This window comes from Cydia fagiglandana, chromosome 10 (assembly GCF_963556715.1).
Source record: "Cydia fagiglandana chromosome 10, ilCydFagi1.1, whole genome shotgun sequence".
Taxonomy (NCBI): Eukaryota; Metazoa; Arthropoda; class Insecta; order Lepidoptera; family Tortricidae; genus Cydia; species Cydia fagiglandana.
The window spans coordinates 9001225-9024471 of record NC_085941.1 but is presented as its reverse complement, the minus strand read 5'-3'; the positions used below and the strand labels follow the sequence as shown (position 1 = coordinate 9024471).

At 35.3% G+C, this 23247-nt stretch overlaps 1 protein-coding gene across 1 annotated transcript in view; it reads right to left on the bottom strand.

The window, feature by feature from the left end:
• The window catches only part of LOC134668125 (uncharacterized), a 63355-nt gene extending 51369 nt beyond the window's left edge, over positions 1-11986 (bottom strand). The window contains exon 1 of the mRNA XM_063525632.1: positions 11480-11986. The gene's annotated coding sequence lies outside the window, so the exon portion shown is untranslated. The remainder of the gene's footprint in view (positions 1-11479) is intronic.
• Between the last annotated feature and the right edge of the window lie 11261 nt (positions 11987-23247).

Below are 23247 nucleotides of genomic sequence, written 5' to 3'. Positions count from 1 at the left end.
TATAGCGGCAACAGAAATACATCATCTGTGAAAATTTCAACTGTCTATCACGGTTCATGAGATACAGCCTTGTGACAGACAGACGGACAGACGGACGGACGGACGGACGGACGGACAGCGAAGTCTTAGTAATAGCGTCCCGTTTTACCCTTTGGGTATGGAACCCTAAAAACATGTCTATCTTTTGGTTACTAATGTACATATGTATACCAAATTTCAACTTAATTGGCCCAGTAGTTTCCGACAAAATAGGCTGTGACAGACGGACAGACAGACAGACGCACGAGTGATCCTATAAGGGTTCCGTTTTTCCTTTTGAGGTACTTTCAAAAACCCAACCCGCTGAAAAGCACAAAATATTTTTTTATATACCCAGATCCACCCCTATCCTTTTCCAGTCCCTATCCCGTCGTAAAGCCAATTTCTGCCAAAACGTAATTAATACCTAATAATAAGCAAATTAATAACCACCGGGGTAATTAATTGTGTACTTAGTTTTTGAAGGCGGTGCCAAATCAAAATGCCAGTAAACCAAAATTTCAGACAACGAAGAACGCTGCATTAAAAGACATAGTTTACTCATAATTTAAATACGAATTTTCTAATAAACCGTGTCTGTGTGCGGCCAAGGCGGTCGGGAGTGTCTCCCTAGCCGGACAAGGCCGCCGCGCCGCGCCGCTTCGCTGTGTGAGTAGGACACACCTATGCGTATCAACGTTTTGTTTCTTCCTCACCGCGCCGCGCCGCGCCGCGCCGCGCCGCTTCGCTGTGTGAGTAGGACACACCTATACGTATCAACTTTTGTTTCTTCCTAGCCTCGCCGCGCCGCGCCGCGCCGCTTCGCTGTGTGAGTAGGACACACCTATACGTATCAACGTTTTGTTTCTTCCTCGCCGCGCCGCGTTCGCGCGTTGTTCGCCTACGTAAGACGCTGCGTTAGAAGAGAGGCCTATGCTCAGGCGGCGTAGCACGGTGGCGTTTTTATCCCTTGTCACCATACCTGTCACGTTCTAACAAGTATGTAAGTGCGAAAGGGACGCGCATAGTGATAGTCGATAAAAATGGAACCGTGCTGCGCCCGCAGCAGTGAGCGATAAAGGGCTGATATGAAGATGATAATTTCCCACAGACTGATTTGACCACGTTTGGCGTTCCAATATTTACGCATACATGTACTGCCCTTCTGGTTTTGCTGTAGTACCTAATACAGGGCGGGCAAGGTCAATGTATGGTACGCGTTAGAATCGATCGAACACCACACAAAACTACGGCCTTGACTGGAGGGACCTAAACACTAACTGCCTGCCACCACAGAATAAATAATAGTACTAGGTACATAAGACTCGCTCTCTAACAAAACGCGTCTGTTACGATCAGGACGGATATGGCCGCTAGGTGGCGACAGCGCGGCGCGCGGCTTATGGCTAACCACCAAAATTGGTGTGGAACGGATGTACTTTTAGCTACCAACCTGTACTTTGCTACAGCAAAGCGACGAAATCGCGGAGTGAGCCCGCCTGCTGCCACATAATTAATAGACCGCTATTAACAAGTGTATTTACTTTATTTTTTGTAGTTAAGTAATCTGTCAAAATTAAAAGCAACTTTTGATATCAGCTGACAGGAATTACTGTAGCTACTTACTCCTCCATCGCCCATACTGTTAACTGATCATCGGTGGACCTTATGCCTTTTGTAATAAGGTCCAGAGTGTTGTTGTTTGTACCTACCTACATTAATAATTTTGCTAGTCAAACTCATGGAAGTTTATAGACGCATGAGTCAGAACGATTACGTGGGCGAAAAATGACTTAGATTACTGACTGTTAGCACGTTGACCGGCACCTCTACCATATTAGAAATTTCTCTATTGATGTCACAATCGCCTAATGCCAAAAAGAGAGCAATAAAAACTAGGCGTTCCAGATACCGCAGGAGTGACGAAGTCCTAAAAGACCTGTCCTCCCTCGGAATACCCAACTGGCGTGAAGTGGCGGAGAATAGGGCAGAGTGGCGCTTTCTTGTGTCGGAGGCCAATATCCTTTTTGGGTCACTGAGCCAGTAAAGTAAAAGTAAGTATATGATGAGTTATAAATTATTTGAGCAGGTTCCTGTAAATTAATAATTCAACTTTTGATGTCCCCAAAACGATTTATCGCGATAATATTAACATTTCAGCTTGAGTTGGTTTTGGAGCATGCTTTAGTTTTTAGGTTAAACAGTGACATCAATCAAAATTTCTATCATCGCCCTCAATCAATTTCTTCAACCAGAGTCGTAAATGGGTCGATCAACTATTTCTTGTTGTCATTCTGTCCCATTAGCCGGGAGACAATAAGTAGCATAGTTTCTTAGAAGAGCTGCTGTACCGTGTTCTACAAACGTGCTTAGTAGATGTCCCATTATGGAAAGGCCTTATAACTACCAAAAAATTCAAGTTTGGTTCATTTAAATACGAAAGAACTAGTATTTTAAGAGTGACTCTCCTGTCTCCTGGGAGACTGTAACCATGGCAACTAGTGACAAGAAAAAGATGATTTTCACCCAAATGGTCTCCTTATATGCTTGACAAGCTCCTCGCGCTTGTTTGTAGGTATATAAATATCCATATATGTACCTACATTGTAAGCGTCATTGTAGAACTGTGATTGTATCGGAGCCACTTAAGGATGACTCACGTTAGACCGGGCCCTGTCCGGGCCAGAGCTTCCGGCGCATTGTTTTCTATGGAAAGCGTCACGTGATCGCCTCATTCGCCTCTCATGACATAGAAGCGCCGGAAGCTCCGAGCCGGACACGGCCCGGTCTAACATAAGTCATCTTTTACGATATGTATACGCGTGTGTGGCTTGACAGATAAATTGGTCATTTAATTTGAAATTTATCTTGTTGCTAATTGATTAACAGTTTTGCTCTGACTCCAATGTTTACATACTTAATATGTGACGTCCCAGGGGTAAAGGTCAATTACTGATTTCTATATTATTTTTTTTGACACTTGTATATATGTATATATATATATATATATATATATATATATATATATATATATATATATATATATATATATATAGATATATATATATATATATATATATATATATACATATATATAGTATGAATCAAGTGATCTGAGCTAGTTCACTCAAAAGAATACAATACCATTGAGTGGTAAACCACAAATTAGGATAATAAAAGCAGATTATAACCGCCTTCATGTGTTAGTATAGATTAACGACTCTATTTCTTTAAACAATAGACTACAAAATACACTAACTAAATAATGGCTAACCCAACTTTTTTTTGCATTTAACAACCATCGACACCTGTCGTGGCTAAGGTGCATGTGACTTTCCAAAAGATTGAATATGATATTATCTTTTTAAACCATTTTAACCCCATTCAACACAACATAAGGTTTAGAATTCAATATACATGCAATGTACTTCTAACTTATTTTGTAAGTAAATTGGTTGGCGCCTACGAGAACAAAAGCAGATAATAGGATTGTAATAGAACAATGCCATTGTTAGTACAGGTAAGTGAACAAGATCAGTTCAAAAAATTTTACCTATATATATATATATATATATATATATATATATATATATATATATATATATTGTATGTAATATATGTTTAGTATTTATGTATGTAGTATGTATTTTATTTTATAATATTATTTATGTATTTTATTTGCTTTTGGACATTTTGGTTAGTTACTTTTAAAACATTACTGTGCATTCCGTAAGTTTGTCTATCTAATTTGCATTCTCCCCTCATCTACTCGAAGGTTAGCTGGAAGAGATCCCTTACACTTACAGGGATAAGTTCGCCTTTGTACCTTTATTTCTGTAAATATTATGTAAACCTGTGTTGTGTACAATAAAGTAATTACTACTACTACTACTAAAGGTTATAGGTAGTAGGTTGGTAGGTATGGCGGTAAGCGCTTACGCTATTATTAACGTCGCGTCGCTCCAATATTATTGCGGCGCTATGCGACGTAAGCGCCAGCCGCCATAAGGTACCTTTTGCCGTGGAACATCACATATAAATAAGAGCTACGTACCTATTTGAATCTTATTGCTTGGACATAATACCAAGTATTTAATTCGTATTAAAAATATGACTATCTACCTACTGATTGAGACAGGCCAGAAAAATGTGGTTTTATAGAAATGAATATTAATAACAGTTCAAGGTCAATATTTGGCGCGTGTAACGTAAAGCTATGTAATATTCTTAAATTTGTCGTCATATTACATTAAGTACTTGCGTCATGTACTGGAGTCCGTTAAATTATAAACGAGTGTGACCACACACACAAAAATCTTTTTTCACCACACCAGCTCGTGAAGGCACTCTATACTTTCTTCAAAAACTGATGAAAAAGTTACCTTGCAATTTATAATTAAGAATGGAAAATTTTGAGTTGTTTCTTCTTGTTGGGTAGTGAAATTGACTTTTAAGTGATGATTTAATGATAAATATAAAATAGCGTTCATTTGAATTTGACTTGTAATGTTTTACAGTTAGTATTTTACTAACAAATTAAATCCTACGATCTATTACTAAGTATAATATGATAACTACAAAAACAGTACCATGGATTTGTATAAAATTTGGTAGGTACCTATAGAGATCAACTATAAGCCGAATTTCAATATTAGATTAGAAAGAACCAATAGATTAGATTACACTGTTTTTACCTGAGAGAACGAAACGAGAATGGAAATTTTATGGCAGAGCCGATAAAAGTAACTGTAACTATTCCTAAAATGAAATTATGTAGGTATTCGACACAGAATATAGCAATACAGGATGCCTATTGAAATTTTCAAACAAACTTATTTATGTGTTTTATGGAAGCGCACAAAAATTTAATGATGTCCTACCTAAGTAATAACTTTTTCTGTTTGTTTAGTTTTTAGGGTTCCGTACCCAAAGGGTAAAACGGGACCCTATTACTAAGACTTCGCTGTCCGTCCGTCCGTCCGTCCGTCCGTCTGTCACCAGGCTGTATCTCACGAACCGTGATAGCTAGACAGTTGAAATTTTCACAGATGATGTATTTCTGTTGCCGCTATAACAACAAATACTAAAAATAGAATAAAATAAAGATTTAAATGGGGCTCCCATACAACAAACGTGATTTTTGACCAAAGTTAAGCAACGTCGGGAGGGGTCAGTACTTGGATGGGTGACCGTTTTCTTTTTGCTTTTTTTGTTTTTTTTTTTGCATTATGGTACGGAACCCTTCGTGCGCGAGTCCGACTCGCACTTGCCCGATTTTTTTTTTAAGTTTATCCTTTAAAATTTTGCCAGAATTACGATCGTCCTCGACACGGTATGATTTATGTATATGTATACAAATCCAAATTATGAAATATTGTAGGTTTTTCACCAACGAATTTTCCATGAAGCAAGTTATAGAATGATCATCAGAAAACTCCAAGCTCAGCAAAGTCCTGAAGCACTAACTAAAAAACTGGCCAAATGCGAGTCGCACTCGCGCACGAAAGGTTCCGTACCATTACGCAAATATCGGCAAAAAATCACGTTTGTCACCCCACTCACCCACACAATATACTGTTTTTAGTATTTGTTGTTATAGCGGCAACAGAAATACATCATCTGTGAAAATTTTAACTGTCTATCACGCGGTTGTGGTGATGAGATACAGCCTGGCGACAGAGAGACAGACAGACAGACAGCGGAGTCATAGAAATAGGGTCCCGTTTTTACCCTTTGGGTACGGAATCCTAACAATATAAACACAATTATACTGTGATTATACTCTTCGAACAATAACCACACTGTTAACTGCACTAGCCACTCTATACCTTAGGTTATGAGTAGGTACTTACCTATGAGTTATGACAACTTTATGCTTGTCCCGTGCTACATTAGGTAAGCATCGCAAACAATTGTCAATCTAAGTAACGGTAGAACCAATTATCACCTCAGCAGACTGACATTACGTATTGACGCCGATGATTTATACTGTTTTTCCGTTGCGTTACGTTTCCCGCCTTTTTATGGTACTTAAGTGTGCCTTTCATAGGCACAGGGAATAGCGGTAATAAAGGATGTCCTGGTGCGAAGATTGAAAAAAATGCACAATTGTTTTAAATAAAAAAAAATTTAGCGTAAACTGTTTAAAAAAATAAAAGGTAACGGAACTTTTTTTTATTTTAAGCACAAAAATGTATAAAGGTATAAAATTGAAACGCATGAAAAATTTCAATCTGAATTAATTAAAATTAAAGTTCTGGTTTTCCTAGGATATTTAGAAAATAAAGTTAAAAATATTATAGGTTTGATATTGTAAAATAATATAGACAAAACAACATCGAAAGCTAAAAACTTACACAAATTCACCGTTTTATTCCAAACACTTCCTCACACTTCTAACACACGGTCATGAATGGCGGCAATAAAGCACCACTGTGCTATTTAAACCACATGTACCTACTGAAAACCCAATTTCCCAAATTACTTTTTTTTCCATAACACTCAGCGATGAAAATATGCGTACGATTCACACCAAACTGTTGGAGTGGAGTCGGGCGCTTCTTATTACCGGCATAGATATTTCATTTTTAAAATATAGTAGCCGCAATGGTCATGAACAGTCACGGGCACATTTACTGCTACTTAAATTTGCAGTGTAACTACTGTATAGAAGGTTCAAATTCCTTTGACTCTAGTCTAGTAAGACCCGGATCGACTCCAGCCGTTTGATCTGGGCTATAACCGCGATAATCGCAGTTCGCAAATTGCGGGCATCTTTCTCTGTCACTCTTATTACTTCATTGCAGTAAAAGAGAAAGATCCCCGCAATTTGCAAATTTCGGTTTTCGCGGTAGCCCCTCTGAATCGTACATCGTACATAAACATTGTAATGATGATTCCTTGAAATATTCCAGCCGCCGCGGGAAACCCAGGAAAATCATGATGTAAAAATATTTCCACGCATAGACCTAACCCTAAACTTTTATATTTGTGTGAGTGTAATGAAGCGGCGCGGTGTAAACTATGTGTAAACGATATCAATGCGTCAATTGCAGTAGATTATATTAAGTATTTAGGGAGATTGCGTACCCAAAGTGTGCGTCTGTCTGTCAGTCAACTATCTCAAACAAAAAATGAGTGATATATAATACAATGTGTTACCTATTCAATAAATTGATGGGGCCACTCACACATGAAACGTTGTCTTTGTACCCTACATACATTATATAGTTTGCCCCAAAACCATATCTATACAATAAGACGATAAAAATATGTTTGATAATTTTCTGACCCTAAGAAAGCGTTCCGTTTTGCACTTGGAAAACTTTTATCAAACTGAAAAAAACTAGGTATACAGTTTTGAATAAACAGCAGAACGAGAGTAAGATTTATAAATACATTATAAATCAATCCTTTTTTCTGTTTAAAGCAAAGGTTTTCGAATAACTAGAAACACACGGTAACATTAACTTTGATTTTAATTTTCCTCATTGTAAGCCTGTTTACAAATTTCGTCATACCTACTCGTAGTTATGTTTCTAGGTATGATTATCGTTTCTGGAAACGTATTTATATTATAACGTCAAACTAAATTGAAACAATTGAAGCCATCTGGTTCTCAACGCCGGTATGTTATTGCTAGCATCTTCAATTAGCTATAGGTACCTATACATCATCGATACAATAAATCGTTGTGTAATCTTAGGGTCTAAAATTAAACAATATTTTCACGACGTTATCAATAAATATATATATTCCTGAAACATTATCTCAAAGAATATCTATGTGCATAAGTTCTTGTAGTACTTGGTGAGTAGGGGTTTTTTAAATGTAGGTAAATGTTGCAATTTGCGGTATAAACACATAGTACTCGTAAAACTAATAACGCAGTTCATCTAAGAAATATACCTAGATCCGTAATGTGGTTAATATCATACATAACTTTTAGCTTGTAAGATTTTACTATTGTATGTACTTATGTTACTTTGTAAGGTATGTATCTATGGGTCTTAGTTGCCTGATAATAAATGATTTTTGATATTTTTTGATAACACAATAAGTAGGTACTTACTTAATCGTGATTTCTGAAATCCTAAAATAAATCAAACATTTATCGCCATTTGGACACGTATCTATTTTAAAAACTATTATATAATTAAGGGATAAACTATTTTTAAAATAAGTACAGCCGGCAGCAGAAGTTGCTATGCGGGCGAGGTGTTCAAAATTACCTTGACTCGCTCTTATTCTCTTAACAATAAAGTCGCGTCAAGATCATTTTGAACACGTCGCCCGCTTAGCAACTTCTGCTGCTGACTGTACCTACGTGCCTTTGGAAAAAGTCGTATCATTGCTGTCTTTGGGTGCGTATCATCTAAGTAGATAGATATAGGTATAACACCACTTTAGATGTGAACGTTAATTAAGCTCAGGGCCGTTTGCTTATATTCAAATGAACCCTATACTAGAAGTAACCATGCTAATATTTTAACCATTTACTAGTGTACGAGTATTTGTCACTCGTTACCACGATTACGGTAAGACCGGCCGCCTAGATTAGGTACTCTATTTTTTTTTTATTTGAAATAAACAATCATTTTTTTGCAATAATGGCAGTTATAATCTCTTTCTGTAATGGGTTATTTACTTGGGTAAAGTGAACGATTAGGTACATTTCTTCTAACAAACTATGCTACTATTTAATTGTCGCCTGAATAACGGACAGAATAACAATCAAAAAAGCTGTTCCACCTAAATGATTAAACAATAATAACAGAATGACATTACCTCATTACAAAATAATCTTTGTATAGTTGCTATGGATACAATCAACGACCCGACAGTCATAATTTTAAAAGCATTGTTTATACTCTACGACTGAAATGCTAGTCAATTAATGTAACCTTGACATCACTTATCTTGCTTCCTAGAATATCAAAGTCACTCATTGGCAATAGTTATTTGTTTTACAAGGGGGCAAAGTTGTTGTTTAACCGCTCGTGCTAATATTGATACCCGAGCAAGCGAAAGATTCCAAAATAGCGAGTGGTTCGAAAAATGGAATCTTGAGCGCTGCGAGGGTTGAACAAAATTTGCCCCCGAGTGAAAAGCAAAATTTTTCACCACACCAACCCGAAGAAAATATTAAATGTAATATATCAAACAAAATCAAACCAAATGTAATCCAAATGAATGTTATTAAATATTTATCATCCAAAATCATCATTTAAAAGTCAATTCTACCAGAAAATATAAGAAGACAACTCAAAATTTGCATTTGATTACTTCGCCTCACATGTGAATAAAATGCATCTTTGTTATCAGTTTTTGAAGTGCAAAGTAAGTTTTCCGAGCTGGTGTGGTGAAAAAAATATTATTTGGTTTAAGATGTATTTTATTGTACGTACCTAGGCATACTGTAATCCTCTAAGGTGCGTATATTTGAACATCAATGGTTGTTTATGCACTTGTGACAGAATGGCCATGACTTTTCTGACCGATACGCATAGATTATAAATAAAACGGGAGACAGGGTATCAGACGCTGGCATCATGCCAGTGCGGAAAATCTGACTTTTCTCGTTGCATGACTGACTGGTTACAAAATCGAATTCGGGGAAATCTAATTTTAAGGGTGACCAATAGGATTAAGTACCTATAACTCCTATAAGTCAGTATAAGTGCTTCTATAGGTCTACCGTTTAATTGAGGCAGTTGGTAAGAAGGTTGGTAAGAAGGTTGGTAAGAAAGTTAGACCAAGAAAAGTCTGCAGAGATTTTGATATAGTATTGGTATACTAATAGTAAAGAAGTAACTATATGAATTTGACACGATCAAAAATTAAATTTTGTCATGCCTGAATAAAATGAAAAACAATTTTCCTGAATTAAAATATAATATATAAATAATTTAGTTTTGTATTCCATTTCCATTCCATGCATGTTTATGTTTTGCATTTCTATATATTGATGTTAGGTAGGTAATTAAAATAAATACATACATAACACTTAATTAAATAGGTATGTAGTTCCTATTGCACTCAATACGAGTAAGTACCGAAAATGTAACCACGTGACCCTTATGAGGAAAAAAGACTAACGGAATTAGGTCACTAACTGCCTTCATTTTAAGGAAAGGAACACGCATTTTACCTCCTTATTTGATGACTCGCATGAATAAATCAATTACTTAGTAATCAGAGAAAACTGAAAATATCAGAGTAAATAGAAATTATGATTAGTACACAACAACAAAACAATAATTTAACTATATGAAAACTATAGGTACTGCTCATGCCCCTTGACAGTGCCCCTATTCTACTGCATTACCTACTCCTACCCATACTGTATCCTCTTATTCTATACTTTTTAAAGTAAATCCTATGAAAAAGATTAGTATTCTCTAAGCCCTTATAAAAATTTATTACTTAAGCGTTACACGTCATGGATCATTGAGGAACAACCATTTAAGCATCCAAAACTACCTAATCACAAAACTTTCATACTTAATCATTTATAATATTAGTGGCATATTTATTTACAATATACCAGTAAGACCAAAAGACCAGTAAGAGAGCTACGTAGACCAAATAAAAGAAAAAGCTGGTGTCGTGTCGTATCAAGAGGTCAAAGCTATGGCTTATGAGAGGGAGAAATGGAAAATACTCCACCGACAAGAGGATACCTTTTAAATTGAAGAAGAAGAGAGATACCAGCAAGAATTCATAAATAGTGGCCATGCAAATTTACGGCTAGTAAGGCCCACTTGCACCATCCCACTAACCTGGGGTTAAGCGGTTTAACCGTCAACCAAGTGTCAAATTGTACTGGTAACCATGGTACCTCCAGGTTTAACCGGTTAACCCCAGCTTAGTGGAATGGTGCAAGTGGCCCTTACTTATAAGTTTCAAAAAGTTAGTTCAATTATGTGCCTACCTACCTATGTATTACAGGTAACTATACCTAAGATGCTAAGCTGTGATGGAGAAACTATTTAATACACTAAATTACATCTACTCTATACAAACTCTTACCAATAACCTTGAATACATACTCGTAGGTAGGTAACTAAGAAACAGGTATTTACTGAGTTTTGTATGCATAAATTGTTTCATTCATTAACCAGACATGTCGCAAACATGTGAACAAATTAAGTTCTCCTCTCCATGAATGTAGATTAATAGCAAGGTTACTTCTTAGTTTATACCTACTTAGTTTTCAATAATAATCTAAGTAATGCCTACTCCTCTGGTAGTCATACCTACGTGCAATTTACTTAGATCTAAATTCCAATATGAAACCAATGGTTTTTAAGTTTTATTCTGTTTGTTTATTTCTTTCTTTGTTTTTATGAATAAAACCAATTCCAAAATACTTGTACAGATACAAACAGGTTGTTTCTTCATAGACATTTAGGCACATCATACATTTTTGAATATGTAATTAATTTTAAGGCCAACTTACCGCTTCGAAGTGTGTGTTACAATTGTAACAGGCAAAAACTATTCAGTTTCGCGTTCACTAAATTACACAAACGTTTTAAAACGAAAAAACGTTAAACACTTAAACACTTAAAGAAGGCGTGTACTTCCTTCATGAATAATTCATCTAATAACTGATATTGATTGCAGAACTGTGGTACTGTTACAAATCCCTAGTCTCACTTACTTTCACTGATAACACAACCGTGACCTGATAACAGAGTTCTTCACCTCGCGCACAATCCAAAATGAAATCACTGCTGACCGCTTAAAGTTCAAATTCCAATAAACCGTATTTAAACGGAGGGAATTTAAAAAAAAGCGAGTTGAATGTTGAGCGTCCGAAGAACGTGTGTCGTTGTTATCGCGGGCGTTAGGGCGGCGGCACACTTGAGTAATGACAAGAGTTGGTAGTAACTACGTAACTACAATAGGTTTATAGTCACTTGTTTAGTTACGTAATGTGGCGTTGGAGGCGCCTGGCCGAAGAGTATTTTCGGTTTGCCATTATAGACAGGGAACGCAGTGGCATTCTGCGATTGTGAAGTGTGCTGGGATGGTTTTGATACTTTTTTAAATTATGAATTTTTAAACTGAGTGTGATATTTTTCATATTATTATGTTCAATAGATTTTTTTAAGTCTTTAAAAAACTATGTCAGAAACAATCAAGAAAATAAGTTAAAACAAAGCAATTATTATTAAGCACCTACTTCAGGATATTGGATGTACTTAACATATAAAAATACTACAGTCGTATTGTAACTTAAAAATAAAATGACAAATAACAATGAAAATTCTTTACACAGAATTTTCTTAGCAAAATATATAAAAGAAGACAGACGAAATTTTATTATAGGTACATATATGTATTATGTTTATTTGATCACTAAGGTATTACATTTTTTACTATGACATATTCTACCATATTACATTACAGTAGATAGGTACTAAACCTACGGTTATTGATTATATCTGAATATTACTTTTAAGATGGTAATTTTCGCATACCTTTATCCTGCTACGCTATTGCATACTCGTAAACAATTTAAAAAAAAAACAATATAGTATCATAAACTTGCTTGACTTGCTTTAAGTCGCATTAGATTTTGAATGAGTGAGGTACACTGGGTAACCCATTATGTAAATACATAGTACATTGCACAACCAATTGTCTTCTGGTAATTATGACATACTGGTACCATTAAAAACCGTTTTGTATTGCATTACGCCGCTAATATTCAATGTACAATAACTGTCATTAAGAACATACAAGAAAATATTGAGGAAGGCATATAAGTACATACTTGTAGAAACAGTATGTTTTAAATATCAAGTTATCAAAATTGGCCGCATAGATTTGCATTTTTTTACAAAACTAAGTCGACGAATGTTAAACTTATTTGATATCTTATATACCTACTTAAAATTACGAGTATAATTTATTGCAAACTCATATTTATTGATGTAAAGAATGTAAACATATTTGAGATTAAAGCAATTTTCAAAATTTTATTTAATAAATAAATAAATATTAAATAAACTTACGTACTTGAATAATATTGGAAAAATATTGATCAAGCATCAAAAGTATTCATACCACATTTGCATTCTATTTTCAGGAACGCTTCTAAATGTTTAGTATCCAACTCACTTGCTTATTTTTAGAACAGGAGTAAACGTTCTACCGGTTTTGTTAAAATCAAAACGAGACCTAACCTTGAGCTGAGCTAGTTTTTATATTATTTATGCATTTATATTTTCACACATTGGTGCTAAGATGCAAATATAATGCATTCATTGATTTGCCCGTTGCTTTAACTACACAGACAGTATACACATACAAATACAAATTAATTTATTTCATTACTTTTTTACATCTGTGTGTGTGTCTTTTACATTACGTAAATGGAGCAGCTTTATTATCATATTACGAATACAAAGAATCGCACATCAAAATTCATAACATCACAAACTAAAATTACTTTTGTTTGGTTAATAAAAATAATAGGTTAAATTATATCGTCACATATATTACAATTTTGTACGGTTATCTGCGCATTGCAGAATAAAATACAAGCTAAATTATATTAGGGATTTGGTAGGTATGTAAAATCTATGCATATGCAGCAATGCATAAAAATACTTTATTATGTAACCCGGCCCTAGTTATGTTTACGTTATACAAGGTTATGGGAAACAAATAATATATTAACTACGTCGTTATTGAAATCAAATGCATTACTACCAAAATGCTTAGGTACTCAGAATTAAACGTATACATAATTATTTATACTAATTATAAAGTAAAGGACTATGGTTATTCTTGTTCTCTTTCTTGTAAAAACGAATTTATTTTTACTCATATTTATTTCTTTTTTCACAGCACTGTAAAAATCACAAACCATCACAGAACAGATACAATAAATATTTTCGGTAAGAACAAATTTGTTTGAGACAGTATATTGCTAATAACCTTTGATGTAACTAGATACAATAATGAAATTTGCAATTTTTATTACAAGACAGGACGTATTATAATCAAATCCTAACAAATCAAACTAGGGCCGTATGTATGTATGTACAGTCATATGTAGATGAATCACATCAACTGCCCAATTTGGACAGGTACGATGGTCATTGTTGTATGACTAGTTTCTGGGAATTTATTATGTCAATATGTTTATACTTTGCTATTATTGTGCCAGTTTGTTCTTATTTGAAAACTGACTTGATTATGGAACTACTTAACTGTAATAATTAATGACTTAATCGAGTATGAACAGGCTTTAAAATTAACTCCGACGTTTTGAAATCGACGTAGCCATTAACATCATCAGATATACGAGTATGTATCTGCGCCAGTTTTTCAAACTACCCACACTTCGTTTTGTTTGTCGACTTAGAGATTTTGCACGCTAGTGTTGTCACTGAGTCAGTGCACAACAGTTCCTGTGTCTAGTTTTTTGACCTGCAATATTAGTTTACACTTATTTTATTTAATTAATGACTGGATTCTACTAGGAACCGTCTGAACTAAAATTACAGTTTCTTTTTTATTTCAATCGCTTGCCGCTCTTATAGTTAATAATAATAAGAAAATTTTCGTGAAATCGTAAATTAGAATAGAATAGAATAAAATAGAAATGGTTTATTTGGTGTTGAAATACATGCATAACCTATAATACATCTTATTCTAGTACAAGACACCAAAATGGATGCCACTCAGCATATGCCGATGACTAATGTCCTTAGCTATGGCGCTGGTTTTCAGGGCAACCAATTTAAATACACATAACAAATATAAAATAAAGCAAAACAAAACTTAATGCAACATATGGGAGAAGAGATGACAGTTGAGTTAATTAAATGACAACAGTACATAATTCCGTGCTTGAACAATTTGGAAGTAGAAGTATGTGTTTGTAAACATGAAACGAGCTTAATAGCTAAAAAAAATAACAATAATAATAATATCTAGCGCAGTACGTCAGCTTATATGTTGGAAGTTTGAACATCGGTTAAATACTCTTTTATCTTAATTTTAAAGGTTGCTATTGACGTACAATTTCTAATTGGAGGTGGCAGATTGTTCCAACACTTCGTGGCGGCGTAACGAAAGCTGCCACGAAAAGCAGACGTACTGTGCTTCGGGCCAACAAGCCGCTGCGCACCCCGCACTTCACGCTTCGAGTAATTTAACTTATTACATAGATATGAAGGTTTTTTGGTATGCATGACTCCAAAAATCAACAAAGAGAACGTAAAGTTCGCCTAGCAGACATATTCAGAAGTTTATTGTTGTTTCAAAATGGAGTGATATGGGAACGGCGTGGTACATTAAAACAATATCGAGCGCAAGCATTTTGTATACGCTGTACCAAAGTAGAAGTACGCGCCAGCAAGCAACTGCCATAGACACCATCGGCATAACCCAACTTAGACAAAATTAAGGAGTCACAGAGATTTATTCGTAAGTCTACTTTAATAAAGTCTCGAAAACGATATAACACATTCAGCCTGTAGAAACAATTTCGCACTAGTTCCGTGACGTGTTCTTCAAAGCGCAGCTTATCATCCATAATAAGGCCTAAGTTACGGGCTACGTAAACACGCTCTAAGATATCACCCATGATAACTACTTGTGGCACGTAAGTCTCAAGATCACTTAGTCGCTTATTTGAACCAAATATCATTAATTTTGACTTATTTGCATTCAGGACAAGATTATTCGACATGCACCACTTTGCTATGCGTCCTAAATCAGAATTTAATTTGTCAACTGCAGAGTCAGTTTCATTTGGCTTAAATGAAATATACAATTGAATATCGTCAGCGTACAAGTGATAATTACAGTAATTTATATTATTTATAACATCTGCACTATACAAAATAAATAGGAGGGGGCCCAAAATAGAGCCTTGCGGAACGCCCCGTGTAACAGTTAGGGGATTAGATGCAGATACTACACCATTAACATCACGTACCTCAACACATTGTGTGCGTCCTGTAAGATAACTCGCAAACCATTCAAGAGATCGTGCGTCCACTCCATAGAAGGCCAACTTAGATAGTAGCAGCGTAGTATTTATAGTGTCAAAAGCACGTGAAAAATCTAGCTTAGCTAAATTAGAATATTTTAAGACTTTTACTCATATTGGCGTAGGATAATATATCTTCTTCACTTAAATTCATATAATTCTAGTGTACTTATGTCTTTAAAAAGTAGAAGCACATTGCAAATTGACGACCGGTCTGGCCTAGTGGGTGGTAGACCCTGCCTATGAAGCCGATGGTCCCGGGTTCGAATCCTGGTAAGGGCATCTATTTGTATTATGATACAGATATTTGTTCCTGAGTCATGGTTGTTTCTATGTATTTAAGTATTTATATATTATATATATCGTTGTCTGAGTACCCACAACACAAGCCTTCTTGAGCTTACCGTGGGGCTTAGTCAATTTGTGTAAAAATTTCCTATAATATTTGTTTATGAAAAAAAAAACGTTGAGTATTTACTAGCCAAGTATCAAGTAATGGTGTGTGACCGATTGTAACACAAGAGGCCGTACAAGGCTGGATGCAAGGTTACAGGCAACGTGTTGTCGACTGAAAAACTTCAACAAAAACACCCGCTTTAATTGATTATAGAAAAAATGCAAAAAGACTTTGATTTCCTTGAATTAGTTCGTTAATTTGAACTTCAAGTTTAAATCACCATCACTGTAAAATTAAAATTGTAACTTCGGCAGATTTATTAGCTTTTGAATGCATTTTAAGGCAGTAAGTAGGTAAGTAGTTAAATGTTCTTTATTGCACCAATAATTATACATTTTACATACCTACATGTAAAACTACAAAGAAATTTTAATGGAAAAAAATAGAACTAGGTAACAACAGGCGGTCTTATCGCTAAAAAGCGATCTCTCCCAGACACCCTTCGGACAGCTTTGAACTTTTAGACTGTTATCGGATTTGTTAGATTTTAGCACCTAATTGTTGATTTATCTCGGAAGTAAATATTAGGACTCATCAAATTTGTGCCAAATGATAATCAATTACTTTCTGGTTTACCTACATATTAAAACATTTTAAAATACATCGATCCAAAACAATCATTCCCCTTTATCTAAGGGTGGTATTCCGCGGATTCCGCCTATCCAATTTCTCTTTGGCCAATGTGTATTGCGAAACGAGTTTAACGAGTGAGTCGCACTGACATTGGACAGGTGGAATTATACCACCCTTACTTATACACAGGGTGATTCATGAGACGTGAACAGGACTAATCCTACACACTCAGTAACTGATAATTGATCGATCACCGTAGTATTTAGGTGAAACAATGACTCTATTTCCTATTTTTTACTTTTTGGTGTGGGCAAATTTAATTCTCTACAATCTTGGTCACCCTACAAAAGCTAATTAATAAACATAAAACCTTTTTTACCGTAATGACAGCATTTTGATTATGAAGAAAATGAACTGTCAAACTTGGTGAGATACGAGTTTTCAAAAGTAACCGGACCGTGATGACAGTGATGACATTCAATTTAACACAAATTATCGGTAGTTTAATATTCTGATTTTAGGGTGACCATGCATGTCGTAAATAAATTAATAACTTTTTTTTTCAACACGACTACAAAATTAACGTTAAACTCACTAATACTGATACGAAACAGTTACTTATAATTTACGAAATGCGCAGTGTTAGTCCTGCTCACGTCTCCTGAATCACCCTGTATGTACATGACGATTTTTTTATAAGTTAATAATCACCAATAAAATACACTGCACAGATCGGAATAGTGATCCAAAAGACTAGAGCCCTGTTAGCTCTTTTTTAGGGCTCGCCTCATCTCTTGACGCCTAAAAGGCTAAAAGCCTTTTTTATTTAATTAGTAGAATAAGCTTTTAGCCTTTTAGGCGTCAAGAGATGAGGTGACACCTAAAACAAGAGCTAACAGGGCTCGAGTCTTTTGGATCACTAGATCGGAAGGAAAGGAAATTCCTTCAACCTAAGCACGCGTTGCATCATTACATGCATAACGTTGTATTCGAACAGTCATTGACCGCACGGAGATGTAAAGTTGTAAACGCATTTATCCTCTTCCTCATGTCTTCGCGTGTTTGAACCATTCATACGCTCGTTATCTTGCATTCTGTGAACTATGCGTAAACATTGGTTACCTCGTATCCCAATACTATAATAATTATAGTCAGTCGTTTAACCGGCGGTGACAATATGAGACGGTAGTACTATTAGTTATTATGTGATATGAGTTGCGATGGACCGTTTTCCCGCGCAAAGGTTCTGTAACTTTGCCGTGAGTTCCTATTTGATGGGGCAGATGCGAAGTGCATCAAGTAACGTTACCAAATATTTGGGAAATTGAATTTAACCTTTAAATCTTTGGCTCAAAAATTCAAGTCCCTACTTACTGATAATCCTAGTTAATCCAGGCTAGCGATAGCGTTTGTAAAACGTTATCACTTGATTTACGCGTGACGCACCCAAGACTATGTTATAATATAATAGTTAGTTGCTAATATTTGTATACCGTATCTATAGGTATATAATTTTTTATATCTCAGCTAAAGCAAACTTTGTCAGTAAGTAAGTAACATAATCATTATCATACCCAAACACTTAAGGTCTGTTCACCTTTTTAGACTCTTTTTTTTTTTCAGTATGTATCAATATTATATAGGTATTGAAGTGGTAATACACCCACATTAGAGTATTACCCAGTAGGTAATACTCTCTTTTCACAATTCCTTATTATGCAACCACACGAAAATTAGAAACCTAACATAGAGTGACATTCGCCGCATACGATTAGAGTTAATAATAACAATTTTCCCGGAACTCGTGCCGGTCACGCGAGTAGTCAGGTCAGGTGATGGCTGACCCAGGGTCACGCGGGTCGGGAAACGGGTCAATATGACGGCCTTCAGGTGCCTTAAGAAACTAATATTGAATATCACTATACAGACGGCCCGATTCGAACATTAAGATACGTAATTTAAAAGATCTAGAAACGATATAGATTAGATGTGTCAGTGTCAAAATTGACGTTTTTGTTTGAAGAAACGTCGTATTTGACACTGACATATCTAATCCATATCGTTTCTAGTTCTATTAATTGACTTATCTTAAAGTTCGAATCGGGCAGAGAGCATCTTAAGCGGTCCTATGAGACATCAAAACAAAAATATTTGTTTATAGTACCATAAAAAACTATCACATTGCCCTTTCAACACAACTTTGCCCACCGCGTCATAGTTCAGTACAAGCGAAATAACTTAAAAGTAGGTACATAGTTACAGATACACTTTGTGAATGAAGCAAGATGTCTAAAAGCACAAAAAAGTAAGTAAGTATAATTATGACACGTCACATGAACATCCGAGAATAATGCCCCAGTATCAATGTCACAACAAGATTCCGAGAAATTAGTGCTCGTTTCGAGAAATATGAGTACCTACGAATGGTTTATTTATAAATTACGTCAAATTGTCGTTATAATGTGTTTTCTGTGTTAATGAATGAAATAATGCCAGGTTATAACTATGTTTTAATACATAGAAAGACTTGGTAATCGTACACAGTGCTTTACTTTTACGTATACGTATACGTATATAATCATGTAGGTATCTATTAACTTGCTAGTGTATCCCCTATGTTCAATAAGGCCTAATTTGAATAATTCTTGTTTGTTTATGTAGCCGGGCGATTAAATAGATAGCTTTAATTAACACACAGTTCATCCAAACGCTTAAGTAGTGAGAAAACTACTTTTTTAAGCAAACAAGTGCCATTTCGAAAATATACGTTTCCGTCGTAACTTCACACTTCTTCTTTTCAGATCACCGAGATTCCGTTCAATTACGTTAATTGTTTATTGCAGTTTGATGGGTATCGTCATTACGTTAAAAAATACTCGGTGCATTAGCGACATTAAATCGCGATTAAACCGTACGAAAGTCTTTAGCCAAGTATTCTCACTTAGCGCACTGGATGCTAAATATTTTTATTACCCATTCAATAGTTTTTTGCTCCAATTGGTATATTGCAGCAAAAAACAATTGAATGGTCTATTTTCTAAATGTTTTTTTTTGTATTAGACCGTTTCCCGAGTTCGTTTAAATTAGCAGCTTGGAGTAAAGAAATAAAATCATGTTGATAGCTGGGATCTTCGATTCTCCGTTGTTTATTATCAATTACGACATTTCTAAACAAAAACTTAAGCACTAGTTAACATTGATTACGATGACATTAATTTTTCGCTTAAAACAATGTAGGTTATTACATGTAGATTAGAAATATTGGAGCTCCCACTTAATAAATATGTAAGTACATGTAAGTATACTTAAGAATTATTTTTTTATATTATCGTCTATCTAACACACATAGTTAACGACTAGGTACGTAGGTAGGTACAAACTTTAATTGGGCAGAAATCACGAAAGGTCGTGAGTGCAAAGTAGTGCAAACCTCCTCGACGCTTGATCAATTTTTCTGGTTAAGAAAAAAAATACAAAAAAAGTCAAAACTTGTGTACATACTGTACAGCGCCAAATTAAGGGTACCTATTAATTAAGAACTATAAGTCATTAGTTAGTTTCATTGTCACTTTCGTAAATATAATTAAAAACATGCACAAACAATAAACCGGTTAGTTTAATAGCCATTTTAATTCCCGTCTCATCTTAAACCTCTTTTGTTACCAAATAATTAGGGCAACAAGTGAGAGTTGGATATTTTATGATAATAGCTTCTCGGAATAGGATTCACTTTCGTTGGCCGGCGTCGACCTGTCTGTAGCAGCCATTGTAGTGTGCCGTGACTTACAAATTGTTAATAGGCAAGGGTAGGGTTACCAGATGCATATTTAGAATTTCCTGACAAATGATTTCCGAATATTTTTCCTGACATTCTTATTTTTGATAGCCGTGTCAACGCTCTTAAGTCCATTAATAAAACAAAATGTTTTACCTACATTAGTTTGAATCACAGAGGCAGAGGATACTTCTTATTACATTGTTCAAATGCGAATATTAGACATGATTTCGATTGCTTGAGTAAAGATTACGAAGTTATTGATAAGTTGAGTGGATTTCATTTATCACTTTTTTTACAATGTTTTTGAATTTAAGTAAATAAAAAGGTACTTTATAAAAAAGTATATCAATTCAAAAAAAATCCTGACATTTTCGTGTTCCGTCCTCATTCCTGACAAAAGGCCAAAATTCCTGACATGTCAGGAAAATTCCTGTCATCTGGTAACCCTAGGCAAGGGTCACGTACTTGATTAATGATTTATAAACTTAATTGTAACACGCGGACACATTTATTGACTAAGGTAAAAGAAGACCTGGTTTTAAAGCTTGCCTACATTCCGAATTTCATTCTTTTATAAGTGTGAATGTTCAAATTTTGCGTCAATGTACACTAGTACATACCATATACTAAACTGTAAGTTCATTATTACATGACATAAAAAAACGACGGACCTTTTTAGCGCAGGTACCTTACTAATTAAAACTAACCTAGCCTTTTTCTCGTTATATAAACATTAAGGATGACTAATGTTAGATCGGGCCGTGTCCGGGCTGGAGCTTCCGGCGTTTACTTTTCTATGACATGACAGGTGATCAGGTGATGTTTTCCATAGAAAACGATGCGCCGGAAGCTCCGGCCCGGACACGGCCTGGTCTAACGTGAGTCATCCTTAAAGGATCTCTTATAGACAAAGAAGCAGGACACAACATTCTACACGTCCATGTCTGAAGCGACGGAAGAATATAAGCGAAGGGCACATTCGATATCGTCTTCTGTTTAAGAAAAGTAGCAGTTTTTTAGTGTTCCGTACAAAACTTTGTTTACGGAACACTTATGGGATCACTTCGGTCTTGAAAATCAGTTATTTCTTTGAAGCAAAATAATATTTTTTTCTACGGGGCAGGCCGTCTAAGTTAGCCTTATCTCCCCATACAAAGGCCAAACATTTATCGCGTCAAGAAATTTTTTCTTCTACTTTTCCTAATCAGAACACGATACCGGATTAAAGATACCGGATAAACGATATACTCTTAAAGGGATCCCCACTGTTTTTGTTACATTCTGTATAATGTGATCTCTTTGAATAATTTTACGGTTTAGACTCACTTGTTTTAAGTCACTTGCGCAGTTTAAATTCGATTAATGTGATCTCTATTTGACTTAAGAGGGAAGAGCATGTGATCGTCCATACAAAAAGTTTTTCCACTTCTAAACATTTTCCATTCTCAATTATATTTTTGTATGTTATTTAACTTATTAACACAATGAAAAACTAGGTTAATTAGGTTTTCCTTTATTAAAATTTATAAATTGGTAGTTTAGTTTTTTAATTTTCTTTTTTCAAAAAAGCAAAACCCATAAACCTAAATATATTATGCTGAAGTGATCGGCATCAAAATCAAAGTGATATGTTAAGATTTAGTGGAAAACGTTTTCTCCCGAAATGGAAATTGTATGAAGAAAGTTACTTTTGTCAATAGCTACTTACCTTCCCCCTTAATTTGATGTATTTGTGTTTCTTGCTCACAGTATTATAGATGTAAACGAGATAAGCTATGGCCGACGTAATCATGAGAAAGTACCTACCTACCTACTTAATGACATTTCAATTGCGATTGTTAAGAAGCCCACTCCACTGATTACGAGTCCGCCGGACGATATCGGCCTATCAGTTAAAAGCAAAATTTGACAGGCTGATATCGTCCGGCGAACTGGTAATCTGTGGGCCCCTTTACTTTCGTTTGCTAGCGTCGTTGTGTCTGCAGTGCCCATTCTAATGTGTCGTGACTCTCAAGTTGTTGATAGGCACAGGGGTCACGTAGCGTTTGATTAATGATTTAAAATTGACTGGGAAAGATGCAACCACTTTTACTGATTCAATTCTTTCATTAAAAAAAAAACAGTTTACACACAAATTGCCAACATGAACATACATAGGTAGGTAATTATAATATTTTTGTACAATAATAATTCAGCCAATATACGTCTCACTGCTGGGCACAGGTTTCCTCTCATGCGCGAGAGGGCTTGAGCTATAGTCCCCACACTAGCGCAATGCGGAATGGGGACTTCACATACAGCTTTGAATTTCTTCTCAGATGTATGCTTGTTAGGTTTCCTCACGATGTTTTTCCTTCGCCGATTTTTTTTGTATAAACAGGCACAAATGCATTACTTCTATTA